We start from the raw sequence: 12,624 nt of genomic DNA, 5'->3' as shown, positions 1-12,624 counted from the left end.
GCGCCCTGCGGTTTGCTGCGGGAGGCTGCGCGGTGATGGCTGGCCAATGGGGTACTGCCAAGTGGCGTGGATGAGGTGGCTGGCGCCGGATTTGGAGGGGGAAGGTGGCGGCGCGGCCCCCGAGGTGGGAGGAGGTGGCTGCGGGTTGGGTGGCGCGGAAAAAAGGAGGAGGGGGGTTAGGGCGACCAGATTTGGAAGGAGGGGGGATTTAAATAGGAAAGGGAGGCTAGGGTTTAGTCTCTAGGGGGTTTTGGAGCGTTTCGGGGCCTCAAATCGACATCGGACGGCTCTGGATCGAGGGAAAGTGTAGGAGGGCTAGACGGGCTGTGATGAGAGGCCTCGAGCTGAGAGGAGAGAAGAGAAGAGAGGCCCGGCAACAGTTTCCGAAGATCGAAACATCCGACGAACGTATCGGCAACGGTACCGCTATGTTTAACGGTTGGGCTATCAGATGGACTCCGAATGCGACGAAACTTGGCAGGGGGCCTGTCTACACTATAATAAGACCGCACGACAAGTTGCAACCCATTCCGAGAACATTTTTATGCCACTTATAAAATATATTTCGAAGGTGCCGCGGGCGCGTGCGAGTGTGTCTGGACTCCGAACGGACAACAGAGGGAACCGGGAGAACCCGAACGGACGCAAGTTTTGAAAAACATGCGGACGAAATGCAAATGATGACATGAGACGAAATGCATAACAAGAACAAAATGCAAAACAACAGACAAAACCCAACCATGGAGGAAATAACATATCGCATCTCCGGAAAAGGCAAGAGTCGGAGTTACGAATATGGAAAGTTGTATCCGGGGCGTTATAAAGAACATCATTAATTCTTCCCATAGGCTTTTTAATAGTGGAATCCGCAAGATGCAAGTTTAGAGACCAATCATCAAAATAATGGAAATCTTGCAAATCACATAAAGTTTTGGGGATAGTAGAGACACTAGCACCCAAATCACACAAAGCATGAAACTCAAAATCTTTAATTTTAATTTTAATAGCAGGTTCCCATTCATCATAGAGTTTTCTAGGGATAGAAACTTTCAACTCAAGTTTTGCTTCATAAGATTGCATCAAAGCATCAACAATGTGTTCGGTAAAGGCCTTATTTTGACTATAAGCATGAGGAGAATCTAGCACGGATTGCAACAAGGAAATACAACCAATCAAAGAGCAATTTTCATAATTAAATTCCTTGAGATCCAAAATAGTGGGTTTAGCAACATCACGGTTTTGATTTATTTCAATCCCAATTTCATCAATTTTATCATCAAGATCTAGAAACTCAGAATTCTTAAAATGCCTTCTAGGTAAGGGAAGATAATCTTCAGATTCATCAAGATTCATATTACAAAACAAAGATTTAATGGGGGACACATCAATAACTTTTAGATCTTCATCTTGATTTTCATAGGGATTGGAAGAACACACTTTAGTAAAGGCATCTTTGGAAGCACACATCCTAGCGGTTTTTTCCTTGCACTCATCAATGGAAATTCTCATGGCTTTGAGAGACTCATTGATATCATGCTTAGTAGTAATAGATCTAAGCTTTAAAGAATCAATTTCAAGAGAAATTCTATCAACGTTCCTAGCCAATCATCAACTTTAAGCAATTTCTCTTCAAGCAAAGCATTAAAATTCTTTTGTGAATTCATAAACTCTTTAACACTACTCTCAAATTCAGAGGGCATCTTATTAAAATTTCCATAAGAGTTATTGTAGGAATTGCCATAATTATTAGAAGGATTACTAGGATAAGGCCTAGGATTAAAATTCCCTCTATAAGCATTGTTTCCAAAACTATTCCTACCAACAAAATTCACATCCATAGATTCATTATTATTCTCAAGCAAAGTAGATAAAGGCATATCATTGGGATAGAGAGGAGTATTTTTAGGAGCAAACATCTTCTTAAGTTCATCCATCTTTTCATACAAAACATTGGTTTCTTCTATAGCATGCACTTTTTTACTAGAAGATCTTTCGGTGTGCCATTGAGAATAATTAGCCATAATATTATCAAGCAATTTGGTAGCATACCCTAACGTAATTTCCATAAAAGTGCCTCCCGCGGCCGAATCTAAGAGATTTCTAGAAGCAAAATTCAATCCGGCATAAAATTTTTGTACGATCATCCATAAATTCAAACCATGAGTAGGGCAATTGCGAAGCATTAATTTCATTCTTTCCCAAGATTGGGCAACATGCTCATGATCAAGTTGTTTTAAATTCATGATATCATTCCTAAGAGTGATAATCTTAGCGGGAGGAAAATACTTAGAGATAAGAGCATCTTTGCACTTGTTCCAAGAATCAATACTATTTTTAGGCAAAGATGAAAACCAAACTTTAGCACAATCTCTAAGTGAAAACGGAAATAACTTCAATTTGACAATATTGTTATCTGTATCTTTCTTCTTTTGCACATCACACAAATCAACAAAACTGTTTAGATGAGTAGCGGCATCTTCACTAGGAAGGCCGGCGAATTGATCTTTCATAACAAGATTCAACAAAGCGGTATTGATTTCACAAGACTTATCATTATTAAGAGGAGCAATCGAAGTACCAAGGAAACCATTATTATTGGTATTCGAGAAATCACACAATTTGTTATTATCTTGCGCCATGGCAACAAGTAATCCAACACACAAGCAAACAGAAAGGCAACGGGAAAAAGGCAAACGGGAAAGAGAGGAGGAGATTGGGAAAGAGAGGGCAAATAAAACGGCAAGGGTGAAGTGGGGGAGAGGAAAATGAGAGGCAAATGGCAAATAATGTAATACGAGAGATAGGGATTGCGATGGGTACTTGGTATGGTTGACTTGCTTGCGTGAGCCTCCCCGGCAACGGCGCCAGAAATTCTTCTTGCTACCTCTTGAGCACTGCGTTGGATTTCCCCGAAGAGGAGAGGATGATGCAGTAAAGTAGCGTAAGTATTTCCCTCAGTTTTTGAGAACCAAGGTATCAATCCAGTAGGAGACCACGCACAAGTCCCTCGTACCTACACAAAAAGATAGCAACTCGCAACCAACGCTTAGGGGTTGTCAATCCCTTCACGGTCACTTACGAGAGTGAGATCTGATAGAGATAATATTTTTGGTATTTTTGATAGATAGATGCAAAGTAAAAAGTAAAGGCAAAGTAAAAACAAAGCAAGTAAATAAAGTGATATAGATTGATATGATGAGAATAGACCCGGGGGCCATGGATTTCACTAGTGGCTTGTCTCAAGAGCATAAGTATTCTACGGTGGGTGAACAAATTACTGTTGAGCAATTGACAGAACTGAGCATAGTTATGAGTATATCTAGGCAATGATCATGTATATAGGCATCACGTTCTGCATCTACTACTATTACTCCACTCATCGACCGCTATCCAGCATGCATCTAGAGTATTAAGTAAAAACAGAGTAACGCCGTAAGCAAGATGACATGATGTAGAGGGATAAATTCATGCAATATGATAAAAACCCCATCTTGTTATCCTCGATGGCAACAATACAATACGTGCCTTGCAACTCTTTCTGTCACTGAGTAAGGACACCGCAAGATTGAACCCAAAGTTAAGCACTTCTCCCATTGCAAGAACTACCAATCTAGTTGGCCAAACCAAAAGGATAATTCGAAGAGACTTGCAAAGATAACTCAATCATACATAAAATAATTCAGAGAAGAATCAAATATTTTCCATAGATAATAGTGGATCATAAACCCACAATTCATCGGTCTCAACAAACACACCGCAAAAAGAAGATTACATCGAATAGATCTCCATGAGAGAGGGGGAGAACATTGTATTGAGATGCAAAAAGAGAGAAGAAGCCATCTAGCTACTAGCTATGGACCCGAAGGTCTGAAGTAAACTACTCACACTTCATCGGAGGGGCTATGGTGATGATGTAGAAGCCCTCCGTGGTGGATGCCCCCTCTGGCGGAGCTCCAGAATAGGCACCAAGATGGGATCTCGTGGATACAGAAGGTTGCGGCGGTGGAATTAGGTTTTTGGCTCCTGTTCTGATCGTTCGGGGATACGTAGGTATATATAGGAGGAAGGAGTACGTCAGTGGAGGTCCGAGGGGCCCACGAGGTAGGGGGCGCACCCAGGGGGGCGCCCTCCACCCTCATGACCTCCTCGGGCACTGCTTGGAGTAGGGTCCAAGTCTCCTGGGTCACGTTCGGTTGGAAAATCACGATCCCGAAGGTTTCATTCCATTTGGACTCCATTTGATATTCTGTTTCTTCGAAATACTGAAAAAGGTAAAAAAACAACAATTCTGGGCTGGGCCTCCGGTTAATAGGTTAGTCCCAAAAGTAATATAAAAGTGGAAAATAAAGCCCAATATAGTCCAAAACAGTAGATAAAGTAGCATGGAGCAATAAAAAATTATAGATACGTTGGAGACGTATCATCTAGATACATCTATGTTTTTACAAATAGAAGGCATGTATTGTGGAACAGAGGGAGTAGAATGGATGCAAGTTTTGGTATTGGGAAGAAGAGTACATCGATATATTGATAGAGCGCAATTTAGTAGATGTTCTAGCACTTTTAACTAGCATAGAGGCTAGAGATGAGACTAGTGCACTTGTTGATACTCCTACTAGAATAGAGGCTAGACATGCGACTAGATGCGAGGAAGCAACATCTACTTCTTTACACTCGAAGAAGAAAGAAGCACGCAAGATCGAGCCACCGCAGATCAACAATGAATGCATCGAGAAGGCACTAATCCAACTTACAGGAGCAGTTATGGAAGCTGGATATCTTCTAGAGTAGTAAAATGTATCCTTGTGGTTCTTGTTTTCTTTGGTCGTGCTTTTCTAGTCAAAATTATCGTTGGAGTTCGTGCAAAACGGAGGTCCATTTGGGGTCGTGCGTTGGAGTTAGCCTTACAAGTGGGACCGCAGTTGAGGAAACCGACTATCAGTAAACCCCCACCTCGCCCACTGCGCGATGGCAGAACTTAGAGAAACGACGATGTTGCAGAGATTGCTCTAGCACAGACTCCAAGAAATAATATGGTGTCAGATGGATGTCATGGTGGTGGCGTGTGCCGTACTACGGGACGTGAATGCTTGTTCTGGCCCATGCCACCCTACTACTCCTACTACTTACTAGATAGTACTAGTATCGAGGATTCGAGGTGCTAGTTACGTACAACGAACACATTAACATATGGTTACAGTAAAAACACCCGCCCGACGTGTGAAGCATGTGAATCTAGTACAAATAGTGTACTACTATTGTTGATTGGCCTCATCCGATAACCTGTTGCAATGCACGTACAATTATGTATTCGGAAAATATTTTTTTGCCTCTTTGCACCACTCACTCAGAGAAGCGACTCGAAAGCCATTCATAAATTTAGTAAGTTTATCAGAGGCATATCATTTTATTACATACAACAGGTCATCAACCCACATCGACAACGAGGATACATTATAAATACTAAAGTATCACACAAAAATAACAAGCAATGAAATGAACTTCAACTCAACCATTCCTCAGCGTTGGAAACGCTTGCTTTGAACCACATGTGATTCTCTGGGACGGGCCATCCATTGTCGATCTCGAGACCAATGCAGGACTGATCATCCAGGCTGAAGTGGCCTACTATATCAGTACCAGGGTAGGGAACCACCCAAATGTCCGAGGTATAGACACAATTGCTTCTCATAAATGGTAGTAACGTTGTGTCAACAGCAGTTGGATCGCCTTTCACCATCATTGGATAGTTTTGTCCAAGGAGGAGCGTGTTTTCTCCAAGACTATCAATTCTGTACCAGGGAGAAGGAGTTGGCGCTAGCACACTAGTATCCATCCCGAATACCATGCAATGGGTGTTGGAATAGGTCCAGAGAGTGCGACCATGGGAGACTACACCTGCTTCCTTAGTAGTAACATCATCAGTGGGCTGTATACACACAAGAAGAGGTGATCCATCAGAATTAGTTTCCAGGCGCCACAAAGTATATGGGCGCTGCTCGTCCTCATGCTCGTGATCATCACCATCGTCATCTCCCCCTTGGTTATAAAATTTTTCAAGTATAGGTGGTGGAATCTTCACAGGACCTTGGAAACACAAGAAGAAGGTTAATTAGTAAAGGGAAACTTGCTAACCCGCATGCATGTGGATGAAACAATTATAATTACGGTGGAAGACAAACGTACCGAAATCATAAGGATTCCATGCAAAAACAGTGCCACGAGTGGTGGCAGCAAACACAAGGCCTTCGTATTGAATTGCATCACAGTACTCATTCGTGTACAGAAACTGATTTTTGAGCAATATCCATCTAGTCGAACCATGAAGGACGGCAACAAGCTTGTCGAAGATAGCAACAACTTCATAGTTGTTGTAATTCCAAGAGCGGTTGGGAACTCGAAAAATTTCTATCTTCCGTAGAAGACAGTCACCATGATCGTATTTGAACGTGCGTACAATACCGGTGTGCTCAACCTCTGGGCAGTCTGCTAAGATTTTTGGAAGTGGAACCCGGTCACGAGTGTACACATTCACAAGTTCCCACTCGCAGTTGGACCCAATGTGAACAACCCAATCTCCATTTGCGCCTGCCCAATCCTTACCCTCAAGCGATGGCATCTTAACATCATACGTATCATTATCAAGCGGCATCAACTTGCACAAGGCGAGGCCTCCGTCGTCCCCGCGCCAGTCATCAGGGTCACGGCGAAGAAGATAGGGGAGATCAAACCGATCCTTGACTCTTGGGTTCCTTGTAATGATGTTATTAGTTCAGTCGAGAATGGTCTTGAACGAACCTGCCATGCTAGCCGAGGTGACGACATCGCACCGATCAAGGAGTTCCTCCACCACGTCATCTTTCAGATCAGGGCAAGAATAACGGGGTCGTTTCCCGCCTGTTCCCTCCATGGAGATTACGATCGAACAATGGCAAAGAAAGGGTGAAGGGCTGAAGGAAAATGGAGGAGGGAGAGGAAGAGCATGCGACAACAGTTCCAAATTGAGAGGGAAAGGCGAAGAGTCGGTGGACAGTTGCCAGTTTTCCATGGCTCACGAAGAGGTGCCCTGGCCTACACGTCCGTTCGGAAATACTAGTAGAAAAGGACTCACCATCGTCTCACTGATATGTTGGAATGGGACCACATGTCAACGAAACATGGTGTATAATTTCTCGTGCAAAATGCGATCCGGCCGCGTAGGCCCGAGGTGCCGAATTATTTTTTAGTGGTGTGCCGTTCAGTTTTGAAGCACGACTGACTGGTATTGTATGCAGAGAAAAAATAAACTACTCTACCACTACTCCACCTCTAGTACTAGTAGTATAAAAAAGATATATAGGCTAGAGCTTCAGCTCTTTCTTGCTAAGGGCTGCCCACTTGCTTCTTACACTATCACCCTCTCTCCAGATCTAAAAAATACGGCCTCTCTCTCCCTCCTCACCGGTGGTCACAAATCCGCCAGGGAAGAAAAGGACATGAATCGTTAACGCACTCGTCGTCGGCGAGTGAGGTCACGCACTGACGACAAGGCCGTCCTCTCAGACCTAGCGCCCGCGCGGGATGACCTCTGTCCCCAAGCTCTCTGCCATAGTGTGTGTGGAGGACGACAACCACGAGCGAAGCCACTTCCCGCCGATCCTCAGGTATGCTACCTCTTTTCGAACCATACCCTTGTTCTATTGCCCCATCGGCCACGTCGTTGCATGTGGATCTTTTTCCACTCCACCATATTCCCAATTTGCTATCCTCTGCTCTGTTGGCCACACAGATGAAAACCATAATTTTCACTATTAAAGGAAACCCTACTTCATGCAGACTAATCCATGTCTGGGTTGAATAAGGAAAGGAAGGGAGACTGTACTGTCCAAGAGAGTAAGCATCGAACCTGCATCTAGGTTGAAAAGGGGAAAATCAGTAGCTAAGGAACGAGTCTCGTGTCTCTTGGTTGAAGAAGGGTAGAAAGGCATGACAACGCAATAGAGAATGACCAGGTTGATCGGTTTATTGTCCTCACATAGGAAAAAGGTGGCTAACGAGAACAAAAATGGGACATAATCCACATATGCTGCCTGGATATTTGTTGCTCTGGGCAACCATACCTCCCTCACCACTCTGCGTCCATGGAGGTACATCGTACTGGTGCGCCCACTGTCCGAATGGGCCTCCCATGCTCTTATTGCCACTTTTTTTGCTGTTAGTATAACACCAGCAGTCAAGTCAAGCAATGCTACTGCTAAAGTGATGCCACATTTAACTAATGCCGCTCTCAGTCTAATGCCACCGATAAATTTAAGCAATGCCATTTAATGTCACTGGATTATTTCAGGGTTAGCTGTGGATTGTGGATGTATTAAAGATTTTTCAGCTAAGGCATTCTAATGTTGTTGCACAGCTAGTATACTAATGATGAAACTTGTTACTACCTTCAGATTTTTGCACTGTTAATGCTTATAGATTACATACCTCACTTTCATGAGATAAATTAATTTTTTTGTACAGTGTCACCAAAATGCCAAGGCGCTAATGTCATTTTATTTTGGTTAAACTGCACAAAAAATTATGAAGACAAGAGGAAAGGTCAAGAGTGGGCACCTCCTCCTCCAGCTGTTCTCTTGATTCGTTCGATCAAGTTGTTATGTTTGATCGATTATCAAGATTGGGATAGCAATATTTAAGGTCCCCCCGAGTTCGAAATGATATTTACCTTGGAGGTACATGGTTTGCAATTTTTTATACTGTCATTAGTTAATAATGCTAGTTACCTTCAGATTTTTGTATTTGGTTTAATGCTCATTCACAGCTAGTATACCAATGCTGAAACTTGTTACCTTTACATTTTGTATTGTTAATTCTTATAGAAATCTTCTAGTGCTAGAGTTTATTGAAATCTTTTCAGTAAAACCATTGTACTGTACCCTGTAATAAACTAACTACTCTACTGTTGCACTAGCCACTGGATTAGTGTATATTTGTAGTATTCGAATGGTGTTGCATTAGCGTATGGACATAAATAAAGTGTGGCAAGCTTTCCCAGATATGTGCTCAAGAAAACTACTACCTGTTTTTCTAAATACTAGACGTTTGGGTACTTTAAATTGAACTGCGAAAATGTCTTATATTAAGGAATAGAGGGTGTAGAGTTCACTCAAATTATCCCAGTAAAGCTAGTCACACCTTTGTTAAAATTAATGTTCATTATGTTATCGGAGGAGGTCTGTGTGTTTGTCTCTAATGCCTGTCGACTACATACCTGACATCATGATGTAATGTTAAGTCATTTCCTTTTGTACAGTGTCACCGAATTGTCAAGGCGGTGATGGCATTTTATTTTAGTTGAACTACACAAAATATGCTTAAAAGAAGAGGAAAGGTCAGGAATGGCTCAATTTTTCAGAAAAAACTATGTATGCCTTCCTGACGTCAGCCGCAGTTGCTTTATTTATTCCTTCAAACAGGTGGTTAGAAATAGTACTCTGCCTTTTCCCATTAAGAAATTGGAATGCTTATATTTGTGAGTCTATGCTTCAACTAGTGCCACTTTTATAGTGATCACACTTTCAATATCTATGCAAACAGGGATGCTCGATTTTAGTGGAACTGCACAAAAAGTCCAACTGGTTCAACATTAGGAGCATGTTTTTTTTCAAACCTTTATATCCAATTGGTGGCACTGTGAGCTGTTCATTACGAAGGTACATGGTTTGCTACTATCTTGCTACTCTATTTGTACTGTCATTAGATAGTAATACTAGTGGTTTGCATGTGAATTTATTGGCAGGGTGGACCTACATTGGAGGTGCAGGACATGATTCAATGATTGGATGCTCAATTTCGGTTGTATCGATTTCACCTCTTCCATCACTGTGAACATGGATATCCTTGGTCTGATGAAGAATAGGCACTATATTTCTGCTCTGAACCAGCAAATGAGTTCAGTATGAAATTGTCCAGGGCAAAACATAACTGTATCAGATTTTCTAGTGCAGAACATGACGGATGCTAAGCGGAAGAGACATGTTTAAACCAAAAATACATGGTCTGGTATATGTTTACTAGCTGCTTGATATTTGTGCAGACAGAGATGTCTGCCCGTTGCTATTTGGCAAACAAACAAAGTGTCCACAATTTTGGTTGAACTGCACAAGAGAATAGTATAGTCACTGCATGCAGTGCCATTTGAAAATAGACACAGAAAGATTGGATAGTCACTTCATGGACTGCAGAAAAGTAGTACTGTACTATTTATTGGCCAACACTAGGTGCTTCATTGCTTTTGTCTAATTATACAATGGGCATCATTTTGCCTAAGTTAAAGTTTGTATTCCGAGAATAGTCTCGTGGTGTGATCAAGAGAAGACCAAATCATATTACAGTGGATGTTGCTCCATCATGTGTGGTTCATTCTCATGGTTCCAGCTGTTGGTGAAACCACTTACATTTGCAAGAGGAATTGTAGACTTCACAAACAAATTTGTCTTTCAGTCTGTACTGAATGTTGGCCAAGAGAAGCATCCATGTTAGTAGGAAGAACAGATGTTTTTTTCTAGATCTTTGCTTTTGGGCTACATATTTGTATATGATCTGTGAATCATTGAGATGCATTAACATGTTGATGTTATGTATGGGAATCGTACTAGTTAGTTTTAGTTGCGACGCAAGATCCGAAGTGTCTGATCTTTGCTTTTGGAGCTACATATTTGTATATGATCTGTGAATCATTGAGATGCATTAACAGTTACTTATTTCTATTCACTCAGTGTTTACATGTTACTGATCGATCACTAGCTAGCCTACTAATGCGCTTCTGGCAGTTTTATTTGCGACGCAAGATCCGAAGTGGCAGTTTTTTGAATAAAAATGCCTACCTCTGAAGAAACTGACAAGCTACACTATCCTACCTACTTGATCCTACACGGATAAATAGCGGATCACGCACATACTGCCTCCTTGACGGTGTGCAGGGATCAATTCAAGAAACGAGCAACTCGATCCTACACAAATAAATAGCAGATCACGCACATACTAGTACCTCCTTTCCGGTTTGCAGGGCTTAATTTAAACCTCTCACCAACCAAGGTACTCCCTCCGTTCGGGTTTATTAATCCCGTGAGCAAAGCAGCAAGACCAAGGCATGGCAATAATTAACGGCATGCGGAAGTTTAAGCCTAATTAATTCCAGCAATTTAAATGGCTGCATGCGTGCCCTCGGCTGCGACTCATTGCATGCTGCTCCGCATACTGGATGCAAGCGATTCTGAGTGCCTGCATGCAGCCAGCAGTAATTAAGGCAGCTAACTAATGCGAAAAAAGATGCGCTTTAATTGTTGCGGGCTTTTTAAATCCATGGAATCATTATTGACAAGGAGGGAGATGATTCGAGTGCACTCGTTTGACCGCCATGCCGGCGTGCGACCCAGACGGGACAGGACGGCATAGTCATAATTTCAGTTTCTCTAGTTTTCCACAGCAAGCTGGCGTGCTAAGCCATTATGCATTGAATTCCGATGACCGTCACGCTACCTTCCGCCTATAAGTACTGTTTCCCGGCCTTCTCCGGTGGCACCATGACCCAACTCGCCATATCCTCATAAGCCCCCACCGGCCTGACGTCACTCGCCACGTCCGCAATGCCCCCGCCCGTACGCGGTAGGCGACACCGGAGGCGGTCACCGCCGGAACTAGTGTTCGGTTTTTCACCGGAAGGCAGACGAAGGGAGGAGGCATTCTATCTGTCTTTAGATGGTAATGTGGAGATCGAGGAGTTGTTGGAGCGCGACCGCCTAGCGGAGGAGCAGGAGTTGTTGGAGCGTGACCGCCTGGTGGAGGAGCAGCGTATCGCCGATTTGCACCGCTAGTGGGACATGGAGCAGCAGCACACTGACGCTTTGAGTCGTGAGCAGAGCGCCCGCAACTGGGCCGACTACGTGGAGGCCCGCGCCCGGCAAATAGCCCTGGAGGCTGTCGGGCACCCACGAGTTCACGACGCCGATTTTTACTACCAGCTCGTCAAGTGGGTTTCTCGCTTGGAAGCCGAAGCTTCGGTGGACCACGCCGGCATGGAAAGGGCCAATGCGCGCGAGCAACACACCCTATCGCACCTCTTACAAGTCCGAGGCGAGGCGCAGGACGCTAGTGCCGGCGTTTAGCATGTACCACAGATGGCGGACGGCATCGTCTAGTTAACTAAGAGTAAGTTAGTACTTGTACGCTACTAGAGTATTAGTGGGAGTAGATAGTTAACTTGGCTATGATGGTTGTCAACATGGAAGTTCAGTACTCTATATGTGGATTATACCTGTTACTTTGCTCTAAATGTTGAACTTTCCGTTTGAACGTATGGAATGGGCTCTTATTTTTTTTAAATGGGTTGTATTTGTCCTCCACGGGTTTAGAGGCTGACTTGTGGGCCTACCAAGTTGACGCGTACACAATCAGGAGATGATTGTACTTGGAGAGGATGACAGCAGGGACCCGCCAAGGTCATGGCAGTACGCAAGCAAGTGCCTCCTTATTTCAAGACAAAAAAATGGCTCCTCCTAGTGGATTTCTGACATCTGGGTCCCATGCCATTGTCAACGTAGTCAATAAACGAGAGAATTGCACAACGAGCGGCTGACACCAGGG

This window comes from Triticum aestivum, chromosome 7B, assembly GCF_018294505.1.
Source record: "Triticum aestivum cultivar Chinese Spring chromosome 7B, IWGSC CS RefSeq v2.1, whole genome shotgun sequence".
NCBI lineage: Eukaryota > Viridiplantae > Streptophyta > Magnoliopsida > Poales > Poaceae > Triticum > Triticum aestivum.
This window is presented reverse-complemented; position numbering follows the sequence as displayed.